Consider the following 21,509-nt stretch of genomic DNA (forward strand, 5'->3'; position numbering starts at 1 on the left):
GAGTGGCTCTGTATGGTAGTCAAACTTTTCATCAGAATTGTGGCCCCTAGAAGGCAGGTACTAAAGATCCTTAGCTCTTTTGCGTTCTGAGTGTATCAGCTAAGACAATTAATGGCTGTTCTTTTGTTGTGGTTTTTGGAGATAGGGTTTCATTCTAGCTGGTTTGATTGGCACTAATCTTAAGAAGTTCTCCCACCTCAGCTTCATGAGTACTGAGTTTACAGCCTGAGCTATAGTGCATAGGTAAACAATATCACATGAATCCCACCCCCTCATCACACCAAGAGATGGGTATTCACATGTCTTTCCCACCTCACCTTCTGCTTCCTCCCTGGAAACACCTTCCTGCGAGGTAGCTGAGATGTTTGGCAATCACAACTCAAGTTCCACTGCCAGTGTGTTCATAGAAACAGCAGAAAAATGTGACATTTTAAAAGGGACAGAAGAAACTCTTTCACCCTAGCCTCCCCCCAAACCGCAGTTCAGGAAGGGAGATTCTGTTAACAGCTGGGGATATCTGTCCAGTCCGGCACTTTCCGCTGCTGCATTCTTTCTCTGCTTCTGCAAAGTTTTTAAAACCATACCCTGTTCTTTAGCCACAGAAGAAGCCTTATTGGGCTTAGTCTTTTTTGTAATAGGATTTGACACTGTTATTAAATAAGGAGACAGAGGGAGATAATCATTAAAATCTTAGCAGAGTATACAGATATGTTGGATATAGCAACAAGTATTCTTCCAATGTACTTTCATGCCTCTCCATGAAGCCTGTCATTGTTCGACACAAATCCGTGAGGATTTGACTTTTGATGTTGCCTGAAAAAAAAATCATTTCAGTGTCTTTCTTTTATTTAAAAAAATGGCGGAAAAGAGAGAATTCTTGTCTTTCCTGATGCTCTGTGTGCAGTCTTGTTTCCTCACAGTTCTGTGTCAGCATGAAGCAGAGCACTACCAAATGTGTTTCCTTCCTTTTCAGTCCCGTTAGAACATGGAGTAGTTTCCATGAATGGCTTGTGTATCCCTGTGCCATATCAAACCTGAGATTGTCTGAGGCATAGTTGGGCTTTTATAAGCACCTATTTGTAAATTGGTGGCCTAATACTCTTTCACATATAGAATATGGACAGACAGCAGGCACAGACAAGTTTGGGTGGATGGACATGATCATCATGCTGAAATCATGAAACTCCCTTTGCTAGGATAGGCCACCCACGGGGGGGAGTGGCAGTGAGGGCCCATTGATAGCCTAGAAGCAAGGCACAAAGCAGTAAAGACACACATTGTGAATCCAAAAGCAGAATCAGCTAACATCGCTTTGCTTATGGAAAACCTACCTGTGCAGTTCAATAAAGGCTAAAAACTAAAGGTGGAATGGTTTGATGTAAAATCACAGAAGGGTCTAATAGAATTGACTTAGTTTGCTGACAAGGTGGCTTCTAAAATACATGGTCTTGTTGCCCAATACCACACTTTTAAAACAGTTACGTTGTGATCTGTTTTACTAGTTTTTGGCATGGTTGAAGAAGACAACTTCAACATAATATGGAAATATGAAAATACATAACTTTTATGAAAATGGAATTGCTGCCATGACTTTATTAATTATGAAAGTAAAACTCTACTATATAGTACATCACCACAGGAATAGGGAGGGGCTATGCTTGCAGACAGGCCAGGAGTTCTTGTTGGCTAGCACAACTGTGCACTGACCCTTGAATGCCAAGCGTCATCTACTTCTCAGCTTTATCTGTGCTTGGTATAGGTGCCTGTTAGACAGAGTGTAAGTGGTTCAGGGGCAGAAGAGTCCCTTGGCAGATGGGGCCAAGGAATGCCCCAGAAATCACACCATGCAACAGATATAACACAAGAGATTTATTGTGAGGCAGGCAAAAGGCCACCTCTGAGAGGAACAAGAGAAAGAGATAGAGAGCAAGAAAGAGATAGGCACAGACAGACAGCGATAGAGACAGAGAGGCACAGGCAGAGAGCAGGCTGTTAGGGCAGGAACTTTTTGAAGGGTGTGTGTGTTGTATTTGGTGGCTGATTATGCGTCCCTGGAGTCAGACTGGGAGATCACCTGGATCCTAACAGCAAGATTTTTATCTGCCTTAACCTCAAGCTCAACAGTTTGTTTGATGGCAAAATGTTGATTACTGTGGTGTTAATATAGAAGAAGTATGCGCTAAATGTCCATTGCTGTCTTTTAATATTATGGTACTGTCATTACTGTATTTTCACTTGTGCGTTTCAAGTACTAAACTGCTTGAATTTAAATACTGGAGTATCAAAGAACTATCTTCATGTACGTTTTAATAGTTTTTTTAAAAGAGTCTTATAAAATTTGTTTTAAAGTTATTACATTGCTCAAAGTAGTTGTATAAGAAGATATTTGATTAATATGACACAACATTTGGATTAACATATTATTATTATGTGAGAAATGAAAATACCAGCAGGACTAAATTTAGAATGAGAACACTTATGAGAACACATTCTCTGCTAGCACACTTAGCATTCAAGGATCTCACATCGTATTCAAATGGAGACTAGTGTGCACACTAGTGACCTGAAACAATACACATGGCCGCGCTGCTGTCTGAGAACACTCTGTTGCCCTCTAGTGGACGGCACAGCTCAGACGCCCCTTCCTGCATTTGAAATTCGACACTACCCCATTTGAAAATATTATTTGTCTTTTGAATGCTCACAGATCAGAAGCGGGGAGTTTAGCCAGAGTATACACATACCTACCTGTGCTCTCTGACTTTTCTAAAAAAGCCAAGGACATCCTTTGCCTTTGAAAACCTTGTTTGTGTTTTGGGTTTCTCACCTTCCCTTTCACTGACGGCAGAACTGATGTGATGATGTACCTAGTGACTGTCAGTGTGTAATTACATGTCATGGTGTGCATTGTGTTTGCTTGGGAAATGGGGGTGCTACATTAAATCTGTTTTTAATGATCCCTAAATTATTACCATTTTTAAAGAATCCCGAGTTACTTTTGAGTACTTATTGTATTAGTGACACTTCCACCACAACAAAAGGTGTTTGTTTTAAATCTACTCTATCTTCTTAAATAGTGATATGGTAATTTTGATTCTGAAAGTTTGACACTGTTTTTTTGGGGGGGTCTTGAAGTTACGATCATGCTTCAGAAAGACAGGCAAAAGCTTGTAAAGAAGGAAAGAGATAATTTGTGAAGATCCACGTTTCAAGATGACTTTCTGCCTATAGAGTTATGAAATGATAGAATCTTAGATCTAAATGGGCTAACCTTTGCATCTTCTCAAAGGGGATACCAGAGTCAGATCCGAATGGACTAACCTTAGCATCTTCCTAAAGGGAAATATCTGAACCAGGGAAATCTCTAAGACTCCATGTCTGTGCCTGATTTTATTGCTGAGTCCAGTCTTGAATTTCCTCCTTGGATTCTGACCACAGCTGCAGAGATCAAAGCTGGTGTTGCAGGGTGACTTCGGCCAGAGGACTTCCTTGTGTTCTGTTCTCTTTTCTCTCTTATGTCAAGAGGATATCCTTCCCCGAGTCTTTGATGCTTGAATTGAGCAATTATTTCAAAATTTTAAACATTTATAAGCACAGTTCACGTTTTATCTTTTCATATGTATTTATTCCACTCTTTGCATTTCCAGAGATACAAATTTTAAATTAATAAAATTTTAGGCTAAGACTATGGTAACTGATAGGTAACTGATCTTATGTCTAGTCAGCTTCTTCACTCTTACCTGTGCTAACTATGGGCTAAGAGATTAGTTTCTAAACAAATTTAGCTCATTTCTTGGCCTTTTTTTTAACCTGTATTGCTTTCAGACACTTAACCCCTTTCTCTGTGCCATGGTTTTCTCATGGGTAATTGGAACTAAGAAATAAAAATGTAGTATGTTTATGTTATATTGAATCATGTGTGATAACCTAGCCACGATTTAAAGCCAAATGCTCAGGAGAATGAACACAAAATCATCCATGATGTTAGGTGCTATTATGTGTTGTCCTCTTTTTTAACATTTGCTGCCTTTCAAACTATGGCTGCCCTAGTCGGCAACTGCAGCTCCACCTCTACCAGCAGGGGTGAGGCCACAAGAGCCTGAGCTAGAGGGAATTCTGTTCTCTCAGCACCTACTCTTTCAAAGCTGCTAAGAAAACCTCTAAATCTCTGTCCCTCTAAAGAACACAAGATTCAAAGGCTGAAGTGGAATCCTGCTTCCCAGAAAGGCTGAATAGCAAGCACTTCCTAGCTCACCTTCTTGCATCTCTAATAAGTCCTGCGTCTCCTCGCCCCGCTTTATAAACCCTTCTTCACCTGACTCCTCCCTACAACATCCTGTCAATTAGTTGCTGACTCAGCCGCCAGGCAGCAGGTGGATTTTATTTAATCAAATACATCTTTGCATCATTTTACCAATGTTCCAGAGCATAAACAAAAGTAACACACCTTATTATAATATCCTACAGCAGTTATATATTATATTTAGCATATGACTATTAAGGTAGGTTGGGTTTACATTATTCTAAGTTTTGCTTAAAGCATATTCCTTCTAGGAATGTGACTTGCTAACTGTGTTTTCAGATCTGGAATCTGGATTCAACTAACTGTAGAACAAAAATATTAAAAAAAAATGCCAAAAAGCATGAGTCCAATTTACTTGAATTTGCCACATCAGGTGCTTCACTGAATCTGTACTCATGAAATGGGGTGTAAGCAGACCCACAGTCTCTTCTCCAACATTTGCTCCACCATTGTTATCGTAACTAAGCCTGGGATATTTTGTACCTGTTGTCATGATATGTTGGCTTTACCTCCTTTTGTCATTATCACACAAGCAATTTAATGTAACAACTATTTAAATGATGTTTATACTCTGTTAAGTATGCTTAGTAAGGCGCCCTTGATTTATGGTGCAACTTCTTGTCCATTAGGGACATGGGCATCTATCCATAGAGGTTGGTGTCTAAGGGCATTCTGGACCCAACTTCTCTGGATGCCAAATGATAACTGTGGTGAATGATGTCCAATCCTCATAGTCATAGATTCTGTTTCAAGGTCCTAGAATACCCCCAGCTGCCTAAAGCATCCTAAATAACAGAGGTAATAAGTCTTCTGTTCCTTTTACATAACCTTCCAATTGCTCCATACTTTAGTGTTTCCATGTTTAGTGTGCATATGGATCCTTGTCCGTGTTCTCTGCATAGTTAGGATTCATTTTATATTGTGTTATAACACTTTTACCTCTTTGAGGGTCTCAGTTTTGTCTACAGCTTAGTTCCAGTGCCTTTAACTGTGAATGCCCTTCCTAGCTATACAGAAAGTTATAGAATGAATGAATGAACACTTTTTGGTATTAAATGATCACTCAGAATTTCAGTTTCCTCACTGGTGAAATGAGAATGGTAAATGTTTATAGTGTCACAGGGTAAGTTATAAGCAGTGTTTGACAATTCAATAAAAACAGTAAAGCATTATGTTCATATGAAGAATGAACTTGTACCTCCTCAATTTTTGTTGGTCTTTTGATAGCCAGGTCAGACTATTTTTAATAATCAATACCTTCAGATCAACTCAAACGTAAGTGGCTTTTGGAGCACTGTAACTTCATATATATACTATTTTAATATGAGCATTAATATTTGTCTTTTAGCATTTTGAACTTCTTAGGCTTTTATTATATAGCTTATTTATTATATAGCAAGCTTATTTGCTTGCCTCTCTTCCTGAGTGTTGGTATCAAAGGTATCTGCTACCACACGCTGCTTGTACTTTGGTTTTAATAAACATCTATGATTTTAGTCAATGATAAAGTTCAAGCTAAAATTGAGGCTTCTACCTTTGTTCCAAGAAATGATGTTGTCCCTTTTAAATATCGCAATAGGTAGCAGTGTGCAGGCATGTACTAAACCCAGAGGAGCACTTGGTATTAATACCTTTGTGACCTTTCTATGGTGAAGATGAATGGTTTTGGGAGATAATAACTAAAATGAAAATGATACTAATGATGGCCAAGTCAAATATGAGCTCCCCAGTGCTTTCTGCAACTTACGTGATTGGTTTTCACAGCATGAGTGTATGGGAATGAGTGAGCGTGAGCCAAGAGTACCTCCCTGTACAGAAGTGGTGGCGTGTCCACCTGTTCTTGGTCAGAAGAAATCCTCAGGCCGTATGGCCCTGCTCATATAGCTACTTACTTTAGTGCAACAAAAAGTATACAGAGAAGGTTTGCAAGAATTCAGATTTGACAACCAAAAGATCCTATCATGTCTGAGATCATAACAGTGCTTTACTTAGGGCTAGAAAAAGAGTCAGAGAATCCACCCTTCACTTCGCAATGTTCCCTTATCCATAAATTGCCTTGCTGGACTCAGTCCTACAAATTTTCTCTCTCACTTTAATTTCCTTTAAAGCTGTTTGTATAGGTATATAACTCTGCCAAGATTATGGGACAATCAGTATTTACAGAAACATTTATTTCTAATTATGTAACTTACAGATTAAAATCCCACTACAGTATCTTAAATTATATCAAAAGAAAACTTCGGGACTCACAAAATACCTTCTCTTAAAAATGCAAATGTCTGCAAGTGCTAATTGATGAGCCATCAAGTGTGCATTAGTTAGACTATTCCACTAACACCACTTGGATCCGGCTCCATCACAGCAAGGTAGTTGATATCTTGTAAAGGACTGGGATTTTATAGTGTGGTCATAAGTTTTTCTAAATATTCTAGCATTTCTCATTTACAAACTTTCTTATTATATGGCCAGCTATCCCTGTCCCAGCTGCATTGAGAAGGCTCAAAGGAAACCAACTATGCAGTAACACTTAGGACTGTGGCTTGCTGAAGAAATCCCCTTTGGTCTTAGTTCTCTGAAGTATTAATGGATGCGCTTCCTTGTAGACCAGAAGGACTGCCGGTGATGAGAGAAAACCAGGCTACCCAGGAACTTGAGAAGGCGGCCTGTGTCAAAGGACCTCTCTCTTCTATCAAGGAGATCCTCAGGAGGAGATAATAGCAGGAGAATTCAGAGAGAGAATAGGGTGCTCTGTAGAAACGCAATGGGTAGGGAGACATAGTCAGAGTCATACATTCAAACAGCAAACTGCAGACTGTAGTGGAAGGACAGTTGCCTCCAGCTCCTAAAGCCTTAGATCTTAAAATGTGTGTGTGTGTGTGTGTGTGTGTGTGCATGTGTTCACTAGTTAATTATTTAAAGTAGGTTTTAAGAAATGGGCAGAAGGGGTCCTTTCAAGAGGTGGAGAGGAGAAAAGGCATGACGGAGAACATGTGTTTTAGGAGAGAAGAGATCTAAAGGAATACACTAGGAAGTTATAAAACACAAGACAGCTAAGCACTATAGACCCCATGATCCAGGGAGGGTAGGAGCGGCCTCCAGCTGGCCAAGGAGTCTGCTGTTCAGACTCCTTGGTTACTCATGGAGCCTAGCAAACTGTTCAGTTCATTGGAAGTTTCACAAAAAGGTATTAGCTGTGTAAAAATCTGAACTGGTATTTATAACACTTCTGTGGGGTACTCATTCCAAACTTTGCATAAATACCATATTTTATAAATACATTTTTAGTAAGCAAGATTATTCAATTTCCCTACCCTCTTAAATTATAGTATATTTTAAAGTCTCTATGTGTATGATTTTTCTGCCTAAGAAGAGAGTGTATCTTTTCCATGATAGGAATCCAGGCTCCCTTCACTTAGGGAAGCATGACTAAATTTCTGAACTTAATACTGACAGTTTGAACATTTCATGTTCTCCTTTTAGATCTCCTTCTTTTGATGTTACCAATCAGTTTCGAATGATCAAGTGACATTTCCTAAGCAATAAAGAGGAAACCCCTCTTGTGTAGACTTCAGTAGCAGAAGCAGGTTCAGATACATTTTCTTTAATGATTTCAACCTGAAGTATATTACAATTTAAATACAGATTTTTATGCAATCTTAACTATAAACAAACTGGAATGACTTAAAAAGTGTGATAGAAGATGATTTTCCCAACCCAAATATCTGAAATATCCAGACACACAAAACCTGAGGTGTTTCATAGTTCTTGGTTGATAATAGGGTTATAACTTGCTTCTTCTAGACCGACAGCTTAGTGGGCCACTGCATTCCCTCGAAAAGGAAGCTAGCGTATGATGGTATAATGAGATTTTCTAAATAAGTCGCCTTTTAAATGGAAATTATACTAAACCTTTGGTTAACTCCTGTAAAAATGAAAGTGTGTACTGCTTTTGGTGATGAAAAAGGAGAGAAACATCTTAGTGCAGAACCTCGAAATGAAGGTCTCAAAAATGTCCTTGGTTCTCTAGCCAAAATACCACAAGGAGTGCTGGCATCCAATCTGACTGAACATCCTTGAGGCTGTACAGAAGCGTGTGACTCGAACTCCTTTTAGACCCTAGTTCAGTGGGTCAGACTGAAGTGGGTCACAACCCCTCTGGGGGTCAAATGACCTTTTCACAGTGTTACCTAAAATCATTGGAAAACATGTATATTTACATTATGATAATATTAGCATAACAGTAGCAAATTACTGAAGAGGCAATGAAAATAATTGTATCATTTGGGGTCACCACAGCATGAGGAAGGTTAAGGACCACTGGTTTATGAAGTCTTCAGAAGTTTATGAAGTGTTGATTCATTAGGCTTTACTCTTAAGCGTGATAGATTAGATTAATCAGAACTCTTGGATGTCTTGGAGCTTGAAGACATAGGTTTCTATTTTATAAGTAGTTTCTCATTTAGACCGCAGGGAAACAACCGCGAATCTAAGAAGTAATAGGTGAAGATCTTGCATATTTTTTATCCAGTTTCCTGAACAGTGATTCTGTGCTTTCTCTCCAGTTTTAGTGCTTTTCCTAAGTGATTTTAAGGTCTCTACTCTTGAGGGTAAAATGCTACAGTAGCCTTGATTAGGGTGTAGTTGAAGCATTAAGAAAACACTATTTTCTCTTGGTCCAAGGAATGAAATTTACCTCTGACTTTGGGTAGGGACCTAACATTCATGTGCGTGTGTATGTGTATTTGTATATGGTGTGTGTATGTGTGTACACACGTGCGTGCACACACATACATGTATATACATTTGCATGCTAGGTTCTGCTTATGAAAGGAACAAGTACATTTTGTCTTTCTCTTTCAGATCACCTTACTAAATACTACATCTTACAGATCCTTTAATTTTCCTGAGAATTCAGTTTTCTTTACAGCTGAGTAAATCTCATTGTGTGCATGTTCCACATATTCATTATTCAGCAGTTGAAAGACATCTAAGCTAATTCCCTTTCCTTGATTTTGTGAATAGGTACAGGTCTCTTTGGCAGGGTATGGAGTTCTTTGGATATATGTCCAGGGGCAGGCTAGTTCATTCTTATGGGGAAAGAACACCCTTCTCACTACTGGCCAGTACGCATATACAGAGTAGTGTCATCTTTATGGAAACCAGGATAGATCTTTCTCAAAACAAGACTAAAGCTGTGTCACCTAGCTATAATTATGTGGTCTGTTCCCTAGTCTTTGTAACTTCTATTTTCACACAGGCGAGACATTTGTGACTAACTATTGTAGGCAAACATTTACAAAAAATAAAAAGCAGAGGTAAACTCTAAGATCCTTGAATTTTGCTAGAACCCACAGGGAAGGGCGACAGACAGTCTTTTCTCTCTCTCTCTCTCTCTCTCTCTCTCTCTCTCTCTCTCTCTCTCTCTCTCTCTCTCTCTCTCTCTCTCTCTTCGATGTGAGGTGATGGCAGCTCTGTTGCCCCAGGGATCTCGGTGGTGAAGTTCTTCGATTTATTTCTTCAGAATCATCTTGAAAAAATATGGAGCCTTGACTCAACAGCCCTTCTTCTCTTAGTATTTAGTTATTGCAATGATGATTAAATGTTGGAAGAAGAGATGTCAAGATGTCCCTGGAATAGCAAGGGTGACCCAGAAACTCCCAGGAAGCAGTGGGCCCTCAATGGGTGGTAATAGAATTTTTTCTTTCCTCCAAGGAAACAGGAAGACCTGCTCTTTAGACACTGAGAACATTTGTGCTTTTGTGTGACACAGTCAATGCATTTCATATCCAAGTAATGTAAAAGACATTGGCCTTCCCTATTGTGACATTAAAATCATGACCATCTGTTTTGAAGTGGCTGCATGACAATATTAGAGTTCTTTGGAGTAGCTACAGGACTTACCTTTTTCTTAAGGACAGAATAATTTGGAACTGAGGTCAAGTGAGTGGGACACCAGAAGGATTTGTATTGAGATGGGAGATAGGAGTAATTTGCAGATTCAGTAGCCTGATGACTGCCTTTTGTTTTTGTTTATTTGTTTTTTGATGTTAAGTTCTGTGATGTGACGAACATTAAGAAACAACACAGAATAATGGGCATAAGAAGGGGTAGCAAAGTGATAGGTGCCTAAACCTTAGAATTGTGTATACAGAAGTTTTTGTGTGTGTGTAGCTTAAAACCAGTGTAATTTTTGCAACTTTAATATTTAAAATTAATATTTAAATAGAAGTAGAATATTAAGATCTTGAAGTAGTATTCTTCAAACCTTTGCTGTTGTTTGGAAGTCAAAAGCTGAAAATGAATACTAGAATGATTGAAATGAGTACTTGGCAAAACACGTTCCCCAGTAAGTTTAATTTAACATACCTCTTTGGGTTTCCTAAAACTAAATATTTTTCTTTTAAACGGAGAATTGCTTCTTGCCTGCAACTACAGTATCTGATAGCCTAAGGTTGTCAAAAAATAAATAAGGTTAATTTAAGATTTAGACTTTTAAAAAATGGGAAATGTAGTTTTAGAACAGTGAAAATTTTGGTTGAAATAGACTGGGCACTGTTTTGACAGTCGTGTACTTTATAAGAAATAAATAGCACAAAGGCTTTTAAAAGTTAGTAGTATCTCCATATATGGAGAGGAATGTAGGACTGGATTGAATTTTTGACACACAATCTTTTATTATGACATCGGGTTGATTAATACCTCAGCCAAATCATTGTTTTAAAACAAATACCTCCTTTTGCTGTCCATTAGATGTGGAGCTGTAAGCACACAGTAAACATGCATCTTCTTTTGTGCTTCTCGTCATTGACTTTGGGGCAATGCCAGTGTCTTGGTTATAGTGTTTATAGTCTAAATGGTTTAGGAATTTATCTCGGGCAAAACAGTTGCAAAGACTTTCCTGATAGATCTCCGATACACACAGCTTTGGATAGGTTGTTAAGAATAAAAGGTGGCACTCTAGGACTCTTGAGCATGAGGTGCCTTTCTGAGGTTTTTCTTTTGTTCTGAAATCAGTTTTTAAATGTTCCCAAATTAATACTTGTTAAATATCAAAACATTTTAAAAATGATAAAATATAAAGGTGACCACTACTCAGCTCGTCTTTTTTCCCCACTTCTCACTTTATTTTTATTAAAAATTTCCGCCTCCTCCCCACCTCCCATTTCCCTTCCCCTCCCCCACTTCCCTCCCCTTCCCTCTCCAGTCCAAAGAGCAGTCAGGGTTCCCTGCCCTGTGGGAAGTCCAAGGTCCTCCCCCCTCTATTCAGGTCTAGAAAGGTGAGCATCCAAACAGACTAGGCTCCCACAAAGCCAGTACATGCAGTAGGATCAAAGCCCAGTGCCATTGTCTTTGGCTTCTCATCAGCCCTCATTGTCCACCATGTTCAGAGAGTCCAGTTTTATCCCATGCTTTTTCAGTCACAGCCCAGCTGGCCTTGGTGAGCTCCCATTAGATCAGCCCCACTGTCTCAGTGGGTGGGTGCACCCCTTGCGGTCCTGACTTCCTTGCTCATGTTCTCCCTCCTTCTGCTCCTCATTTGGACCTTGGGAGCTCAGTCCAGTGCTCCAGTGTGGGTCTCTGTCTCTATCTCCATCCATCACCAGATGAAGATTCTATGGCGCTATGCAAGATATTCATCAGTATGGCTATAGGATAGGGCCATTTCAGGCTCCCTATCCTCAGCTGCCTAAGGAACTAGCTGGGGACATTTCCTTTGACTCCTGGGAACCCCTCTAGAGTCAAGACTCTTGCCAACCCTCAAATGGCTCCCTTAATTAAAGATATATACTTCCCTGCTCCCATTCCACCCTTCCTTTATCCCAACCATCCCATTCCCCCAAAATCTCCCCATTCTCCCCTTCTCACTTTTCTCTCCCCATCTCCCCTTATCCCCATCCCCCCCCACCCCGAAGTTCTCATTTTTTGGCCGGCAATCTTGTCTACTTCCAATATCCAGGAGTATAACTATATGTTTTTCTTTGGGTTCACCTTCTTATTTAGCTTCTCTAGGATCATGAGTTATAGGCTCAATGTCCTTTATTTATGGCTAGAAACCAATTATGAGTGAGTACATCACATGTTCATCTGGGTCTGGGTTACCTCACTCATGATAGTGTTCTATTTCCATCCATTTGCATGCAAAATTCAAGATGTTATTGTTTTTTACAGCTGAGTAGTACTCTAATATGTATCTATTCCACACTTTCTTCCTCATAAGTAAATATTGTTCTAAGGTGGGCATGTAAATTTCCTTTACAAAGGTGGTTAAATTATATATATATGTGTATATGTATGTATATATATATATATATATATATACAAATTTATTTAGACTAACGTAATTTGTCATCTGTGCATGACACATCATACATGTGAAAGTTAGAAGACAACTTTCAGAAGTTGGTTCTCACCTTCACCATGTAGGTCCTGGGGATGGAGTTCAATCATCAGGCTTGGTAGCAAATGCCTCTGCCTGCTGGGTGTATTTTTTTGAAAAATGTTTTCAAATGTCTACATTATATTACATCCCTGTTTAAAACTTTCAGTTCCCTTCCTTTGCTTTCTGTTTGAAAGTTCTGCTGTGATTCAGACCAAAAATTTCTCCTTCTAATGTGAATAAAATGTAAAAATAAAAGATGAAGTTGAGAGAATGATTTTGAAGGTATTGTGAGGTATTAAAGGGAAAGGGGGAGTGGCTGTGATCTAAATGCATTGTATGAATGTCTGGAATCACAACAGAATAAATAGAATAAAACTTACCAAACAATCGATAAAAATGTTTTAAAACTTGTAGACAATTATTTTTCAAATTTGGTATTTTGGGAAATTACTTCTAGCACCATAAATACAGCACAGAACTCCTCTAAAACATGCCCAGTAATGAGCGTAGCAGTGATGTGTGCTGGGCAGGAGCCTTGGATAGTTCTGATGTCTGGTAGAAAAAAATTCCCATTTCTCCTCTAAGAGACCACTAGTAAAATATTAGCTATAGTAGGCTTTTATGACATTTCTCCTTAAAGACAAACCTATTTTGTGTTAAATGTTATTTTGCAGGTTTAACTTTTTGCTTTATTAATGAAACATAATTAAATTTATTTTTGTATTGACTTATTTAAAAACATTATTATCAACTCTTTGAGAATTCATACAATGCATTTTGGTCATATTTACCTCTTTCCTAACTCCACCCAGATCTCCTCCTACTTACTCAACTTCATGTAGATTACATTTATTTTCTCCTAATCTGAAAAGAAATGTATTGGGAGACAAATTCTCCTGAGGAACTACTTTTAAAGTTTATTCTTTGAGTATTTCACATACGTATACAATGTGTTTTTATTCCTGCCTCCAATTAGAGCTCTCCATATGTGTATGAGTGTAGGGCTGTCCAGCCACTGGGTACCGCATCTCTGAAGAAAGCTTGTTCTCCCTTGTCCAGCAGACATAAGCTGCTAGTATCTTCTCCCTCATGATGTGGATAGCCTTCTTCACAATGGGACTGTTGACTAGCTTGATCTCATGAGGGTCTTGTGTGGGCATCCCCGCTGTGGAGTTCATGGGGACAACAGCCCTGTGATGACTGGAAGACGATAGGCTGTGTCATTATGGTGTGTGTGTAAAATGACACAGGTTCTTCTTGAGAAGGAGACGGGAGGAGGGAGATGTTGGGCTGGGCAGCCAAGAGAGGACAACTAATCTATTTCTGTTGCTTTGTGCTCTTGGTGAATTTTTTAATGTTATGAATTTCTTTACTTTTATGAATGTTTTTAATTTCTGTAGCGTTGCCATGCATTATTCAAGATTATAAAATGATTTGATTTTCAGGAGCAGACAGGTTTTCTGATGAGGGTTTCAAGCTGTGTAATTATGAAACCCATATAGGTTAAAAGTTCAGAACTCGTTAGCCTAATCATTTAAAAATAACCAATTTATAAGCATGGCATTTCATTTTAGAGGGGCACAGTTACAATATATCTGACTAGAGAACTCCCGGATCCTACCTTATATAGGAATGTTCATCCTACACACTGCATAGCTTATTCTATAACATTATAAAATTTATAAGGAACATATTTTATGGAGGTAAATTAGATGTCATGATGTGAGGCAAACTTCTAGTAATTTCTTTAACAGTTTTCCTGTCTCCTTAAAAACCCAAGGAAATTAATGAATGAGTGCCAAATATCAAAATGTTTGGTCTAAGGAAGCCTGTTGCATATATCCAATCAGACATCTCAGGAAATGAATTGCAAAGCACAAACATCTCGGACTGAAATATAAGGAACTGAATGTCCAGACCTGAAGAATTCCTTGATAAAGGAGTTTGTTGTAATATGGCAAACTACACACAACATAAAAATTACCATCAACCACTTGTAGATTTGTAGCTCAGTGGTGTTAACTGTTTTTTTTTTTTTTTTGAAACCAGTATTGCTGTTTGTATTCAGAACTTTCCATCACAGGACTAGATTTTGAATAAAGTAGTTCAGTGATCCCCAAGAATGTTTAGATGAATAGAAATGCTTAGCACCATTAAAGATTTTGACTTTTTGATACACATAAAAATGAGCTTTGAAATTGTTAACTGCCCATGACAGTCACCAGTGCAGTGCAGCCCTTGCCTGGATTTGCAAGGCTGTCAGAGGCGTGACATGATTCTACGAGAAACTGCGTTTCTATGAGATGTGGTGGAATTGAAAGAAAAACTGTCTTCAAGGGAAAACAACCTCATAAAGAGTCGTTTGAGGTGATTAAAAATGCCACAATCATCAACTGTTAAAGATGGGACATAAAAAATGGTATTTATGAGGATTTTGACTGGCATGAAGATTTTAATGCGTATTACCTTGCTTTGCTAATCAACGTGATTGAGATGCACGTGCCTATTAAATAGAACTTGCTCTTGGCTTTTAGTTACCACAGATTTCACATTTATCTTCTCTTCATTTGAATGCTATATAAACCCCTCTGAACCTGAGGGGTCATTTCTCTCTCTCTTTCACAGTACTACTGTTACTATTGAGAAGAGATATTTTTCTAATGCTTGGAGAATGATAACAGAAAGGAATCTTTTTATTGGTTCATTTCATGGTTGGTAAGATTCCAACTGTTACAACATTATAAAATTCTGAACCCAAAGGCACATTTCATCACCAGAGCACTAATTACCACAGAGAACTGGAGCAAGTCATTACATAGAAGTATTTATTAGCGCTGCCCCATTTTAATGTTTTTCGGACCAGAGACACTTACATAAAAGGGTAGGCTGTTTGGGCGCAAAAGTAGGAAGAGAAGCTGCACAGCTCATAGAACACCATCATATGCAGTGCAGGAGGTGGGATGGATTGAAAACTATGCCGCTACTTACCGTAGCTCAACATCTCATCTTTAGAGAAGAGCAGGGAGGGCTGGTGTAATACTTCATCCATGTTCATGGTGCTTAGACACTGAGCATGAGGACCCTGGAAAGCTCCCTTCATGGAGAAAAGCAGCACAGTCATGTGCGAAGCAAGGGTCGCAGGACAGGCATAGTAAAGGTTGGAGGGTGCCGGAGGAAAATGTGGCACTTAGAGGAGATTGTCCCACATCTGAGAATGGCAGTAAGTGAAGTTAATCCGGAGTGTTTGTCATGCACACACACTCTATGCTGTCTTTAGTATGCAATGTTATAATAATTAAGTGAACTAAGTGCAATATAAATGAAATAGTAAATGTAATTCAATTATGCTTAATAGATGCTTATTATCTACCTTTCACGTCTAAAACATTAACTAGGTGGTAGATGAGGGAAGAAGAAGGATGAAGGCTGTGTCTCTCCAAGGAAGATTGGTAAAATCCAGTGCCAGACTTTGTGGTTTTCTGAGTATGGAGAACTGCACAACCCAGAGCAATGCAGTGTATGGACTATAGGAGTGCCTTTATTTGGCCAAGTTCTGGTGAAATGCGTTATAAGTTAATTGTTTAGTCTTGTTTCTTCATCTTCCCCCCTCTTTTCCTCAGCCTTCAGTGATGAATGTTTTACTTTAGGAACACAATGTGCAGTGAGTTCTCAGTAAAGCCTCACAAGTCTTTAGGTATTTTTAAAAAGCATGTTTTGAAGAAAATGAGCAACTAGCTTGTATGCATTTATAAAGGCAACATTGATTTTTAACGTAGCAGAAAGTTCATCTGGATTTCAGAAGAAAAGGAGGGAGAACTGAGAAGAAAATCTATGATGTCCGTAAGGAGGTAGGTGATAGAGAAAGATAGAAAAAAATGTGTGTCTGAGCCCTTCATTAATCCCATTGTGTGAAGAGTCAACTTTGAAACACTTTGGATGGAAAATTTCCTTCAGTTGGTCCTGAAACATCTCTGGCTCCAGTCTACTTCCTCAGAGTTCCCAGACTCGGATGCACCCAGATCCACAGAGGACCTGGCTCAGGCTTACTCCCTCAGAGAGGTCCCAGACTCATGCTCAGACTGCAGAGGTTTCTGATTCCTGCCTATTCCCTTTGATGTCCCAGACCAATACCCAGACCCACAGGGGTCCTGGCTCAGGCCTACTCCCTCTGAGGTCTCAGACTCACGCCTGGCCCTGCAGAGATCTCTGGTTCCCACCTACTCCCTCAGAGGTCCCAGATTCATGCCCAGACTGGCAGAGGTCCCGGCTCAGGCCTAGTTCCTGGGAGGTCCTAGACACATGCCCAGACCCACAGGGGTCCTGACTTAGGTCTGCTCCCTTGAAAGTCCCAGATTCAAGTCCGGACCCTCAGCAGTCTCAGGCTCACTCACTCAGCAGTTACTCCCCAGTACCTGTTCAGGTTGAGTTTGCTGTCTCAGGTCTGCTCAGTCCCAGGTCTCTGGCTTAGTCCTGGTATGCCAATGTCCCGCTCCCACTCTTGCGGAACTTGCTTTCTCAGGCCCGCTCTGGCCTAGATAGCTGGTTCAGTCCCACCCCGTGGAGTTCGCTGACTCAGGTCTGTTCTGGCCCAGGTCACTGGCTCAGTCCTGGTCCATCAATGTCCCTGGACTCGATCTGCTCCTGGTCCTGTGGAGCTTGCTTTTTCCCAAAGACAAGAGAAAATGATTGGGCTAATGGACAAAGAAAGACTATGAGATGGAGAGAAATATTGAGTCATAGGGTGAATGGCAACTCTCCAAGATAAAAATGAGGTGAGTAGAAAGAAACAGTAAGCTCCTTGAGACAGATTGTTCTGGAATTTGAGGTTTCTGAGATTTTTTAGGAAGGTAATAGTTACATGTATCCTGTACGAATAATGTATCACATATGGTGTGGGGCAGTACCTTGTGATCATAGACATTAATTTTTCCTAGCAAGCATTAATATTTATACTTAGTAGAAAGAGATGATAAATAGCCGCTAGTCAGTACGGAGTAAACACTCAACTGGGTTCTCAGAGAACACGGAATGTTAGAATGATGGATAAGGGGGTATAGACCTGTGCAATTTGCTTTGCCTGTTTTTGTTTGCAGGGGTAATGGAGATGAATCAAGGTGCTTAAGGTTTGAAAGTCAGCAGCAGGGAACACATAGGTCTGTGTTGTCTGAGATGGCTCAGTGGGTCCTTACTGACCATGGGCATGGCTCTGTGTGTCTCTTTGTACATTGTTCACACTGTGAACGTGCTCTGATTGCCAGCAGCCTGAAAGAGAGATCATCTAGAAACTGCCCAGAAGACCACAGTGCATAACTGTTTTTATTGTTACTGATTAGGCTATGTTCTGGTGATACTGAGAAATTTAAAGCTTGAGACAAACACATGGTTCAAATCCAGGACTAAGGAAGGAAAGAAGGAACTAAGGTTTATGTACAAAAATGTTTGAAGACACTCCCATTATAGCTTTCTGTCTCACAATATATATATGTATATATATACATATACATGAGGCTTTCTTATATATTTTATTGATGTATTCATCATATAGTGGTATACCTAGACATACTTAATAGGTGGTAAATGACTATATAAATTAATTTTTATGAGTTATAATTATCAATCCTAATAGTTAATTATTATAATTCATTATGAACTATCTTCATGACTAACGTATATGAATTATTACATTTGTGTGTATGTCTATATCTGCAAACTTTTGGAATATGTTGTCCAGATATAGTCATAATGGTCCATTTTTCATTGTTGATGTAATATAACACATACAAGATTTCTAAATCAATGGGGATCTGTTCTAATTGACCTCATATAATCTCAAGTGAACACAATACAAATGCTAAGGAAGGGTCTTTAATAGGGTATTTAAACAATGGTAATTGGAAATGTTACACCGCTTCCTGGTGTAATCTCTTTGACTTTATATTTACTTTCAGTATTGACTACTGTGCTCTACCCACCAGGGTTAATGAAGCTTAGAGTAGGAGTCTGAAGGTTGAAGAGTCTGTCTGCAGGACCCTTGGGACCCAGGCAGCATCTTCCCAGTCCAGGGTCAGATTCAAACCATGATAAGGGTGGAATCTAAACCTCAGTTTTCCAAATCTGGAAAAATAAGTCTCCTTTTGTAACTGGAAAATTCTTTTGAAATATATAAAAAGTAAAATTTCTAATTGCAGACAAAATTGCCTGTGTCTCTTACACAAATGCTTTATGATTATGGATAGATTAAATACTTTTCATATAGGCAGACTAACATGTACATATTGCGTTGCTTTTGCTGTTAGAAATCATTATGTTAAATACATCAGCCATTAAGTTTGAAAATGATTTTTCTAACATTGAAATTTAGACACAGATAAAGATATTTTAGGCATGGAAAATTTCTAAAAATCCATTGTATCCCTGAAGTAATCTAATTGTAACATCTTGACTTACACAAGAATTTCTGAAATTTCTTAGTGTTTCTAAGAAATGTATGTACTAGTCACCTTATTCTAGTTTCTGCTTTTATTCTCCGGGATTTGCTTTTAAAATCAAATGAAATTTTTCTTAGAATTGGAAGCACAGCAGGTTTCTGTGTTAAAGTTAAAGCATGGTGGTATTTCTTCTAAGAGGTCATAATCAATATTATGTATGTAAGAATAGTACTATGGAGATCTTTTAAAGTATAATCTTAATGTTTGTATTTGTACTATTGAATAACAAAGGGAATCATCTTTGGTGGCCTGTGAACAAATAAATTTAAAGAAATCTTATTCTGATGGTTGAGATTTCCTAGCATAGCATGTGATTGTAGGAGAGTAGAGGTCAAGTGGAAATGGAACCCTGGATGGGAGAGAATGAAAGAGAGATGCCTTCCTTTCATTCTCTTTTGTTATTACTGAAGAGGTAAACCCTATTTCCAGCAGGATTAACCAGTTCTGAAATGCTGGGATAACTCGGCTGGTCTGAGACAGAGTTCTAATAGGAAGATGTAAGAACCTTTAGGGCTGGCATTATACCACGTGAGTGCCATTTTCATGGAGAAATATGTTATGAAAGAAACAAAAGGAGCGAAAGGGAGAGCATTAGTTTCTGTGTGCTCAGTGCCTAATTTGTACTTACAAATTATGTTTCCTCATGTCACACAAACCAGCCTTAGGTCTTGTGAAATTTATTTGACTCTGCTCTCCATTTTCCAATACCTTGGTTACAGTATCGCAGAACAAGCTGTATCTGATTCTGTCTGAGGCTACTGCTGTTGAGCACAGTGGTGGGGCACTGTTTCCCTAGTGCCTGGGAGGCAGAGGCTCCCCTGTGGTAGTATTTCATAACTGAGATGTTCACTTACGCGTACATATGTCTACATGGGCTAGGTCCTGGTTATCTGCAACTCAGCAACAGTGTCATTCATGTTATGCATAATATAACATTTCTGCATTGGAATATTTTCAGAGAGTTATAGGCTAACAATTTTCTCCCAGGGTAATTTTACTTTTGCATGCTTATAATTTGATCTTTGCCCCAGTTTTAATCACTGCTAATAACTAAAGGATTAGTAACTTAAAAGATGGTAAATTTTTAAGTGCTTGAGAAATAATGGTAAATGTATTTTTTAAAGTAATAATTAAATACTATTCAAATACAAAAAATAAACAGGACCATTAGAAAAATAGAAAAAATTATCCATGGTTTTGACTCTTAGAGTAGCCTGTTTATTCTGTGCTTTGGAAAAAAATATTAATACTTCAGGGGCTAGAGGGATAGTTGTTGTTCAAGCATCAGGACCTTAGTTCAGATCCGTGGTACCCAAATAAGTATTCATCTGTGGTGGTGCATGCCTGCAACCTCAGTGCTGGGAGAGACAGGGATAGGAGGATCTGGGCATCTTACTGAATTCCCAGTTAACTGGTTACTTACATGCACTGTTAACAGATTCTGTCTCAAAAAAAAAAAAGTTGTAGAATGATCGAGAAAGACATCCCAGCATTAACCTTTGGGCTCTACGGGCCATATTGTGGATGAGTGCACCTGCATACACTGTATACACATGCAGATGACTGCCACACATACACACTTGCATACACTAGATACACATGCAGATGAGTGTCATATATACACACCTGCATACACTAGATACACATGCAGATGAGTGTCATATATACACACCTGCGTACACTAGATACACATGCAGATGAGTGTCATATATATACACCTGCATACACTAGATATACATGCAGATGAGTGTCATATATATACACCTGCATACACTAGATATACATGCAGATGAGTGTCATATATACACACCTGCATACACTGTATACACATGCAGATGAGTGTCATATATACACACCTGCATACACTAGATATACATGCAGATGAGTGTCATACATACACACCTGCATACACTGTATACACATGCAGATGAGTGTCATATATACACACCTGCATACACTGTATACACATGCAGATGAGTGTCACACATACACACCTGCATACACTAGATATACATGCAGATGAGTTTCATATATACACACCTGCATACACTAGATATACATGCAGATGAGTGTCACACATATACACCTGCATACACTAGATATACATGCAGATGAGTGTCACACATACACACCTGCATACACTAGATATACATGCAGATGAGTGTCATATATACACACCTGCATACACTAGATATACATGCAGATGAGTGTCACACATATACACCTGCATACACTGTATACACATGCAGATGAGTGTCACACATACACACCTGCATACACTAGATACACATGCAGATGAGTTTCATATATACACACCTGCATACACTAGATATACATG

General features: G+C 38.9%; 1 protein-coding gene across 3 annotated transcripts in view; it reads left to right on the forward strand.

The window, feature by feature from the left end:
* Pard3b (par-3 family cell polarity regulator beta) overlaps positions 1-21,509 on the forward strand; it is a 1,014,383-nt gene that overhangs the window by 137,526 nt on the left and 855,348 nt on the right. The window lies entirely within an intron of this gene.

This window comes from Microtus pennsylvanicus, chromosome 17 (genome assembly GCF_037038515.1).
Source record: "Microtus pennsylvanicus isolate mMicPen1 chromosome 17, mMicPen1.hap1, whole genome shotgun sequence".
NCBI lineage: Eukaryota > Metazoa > Chordata > Mammalia > Rodentia > Cricetidae > Microtus > Microtus pennsylvanicus.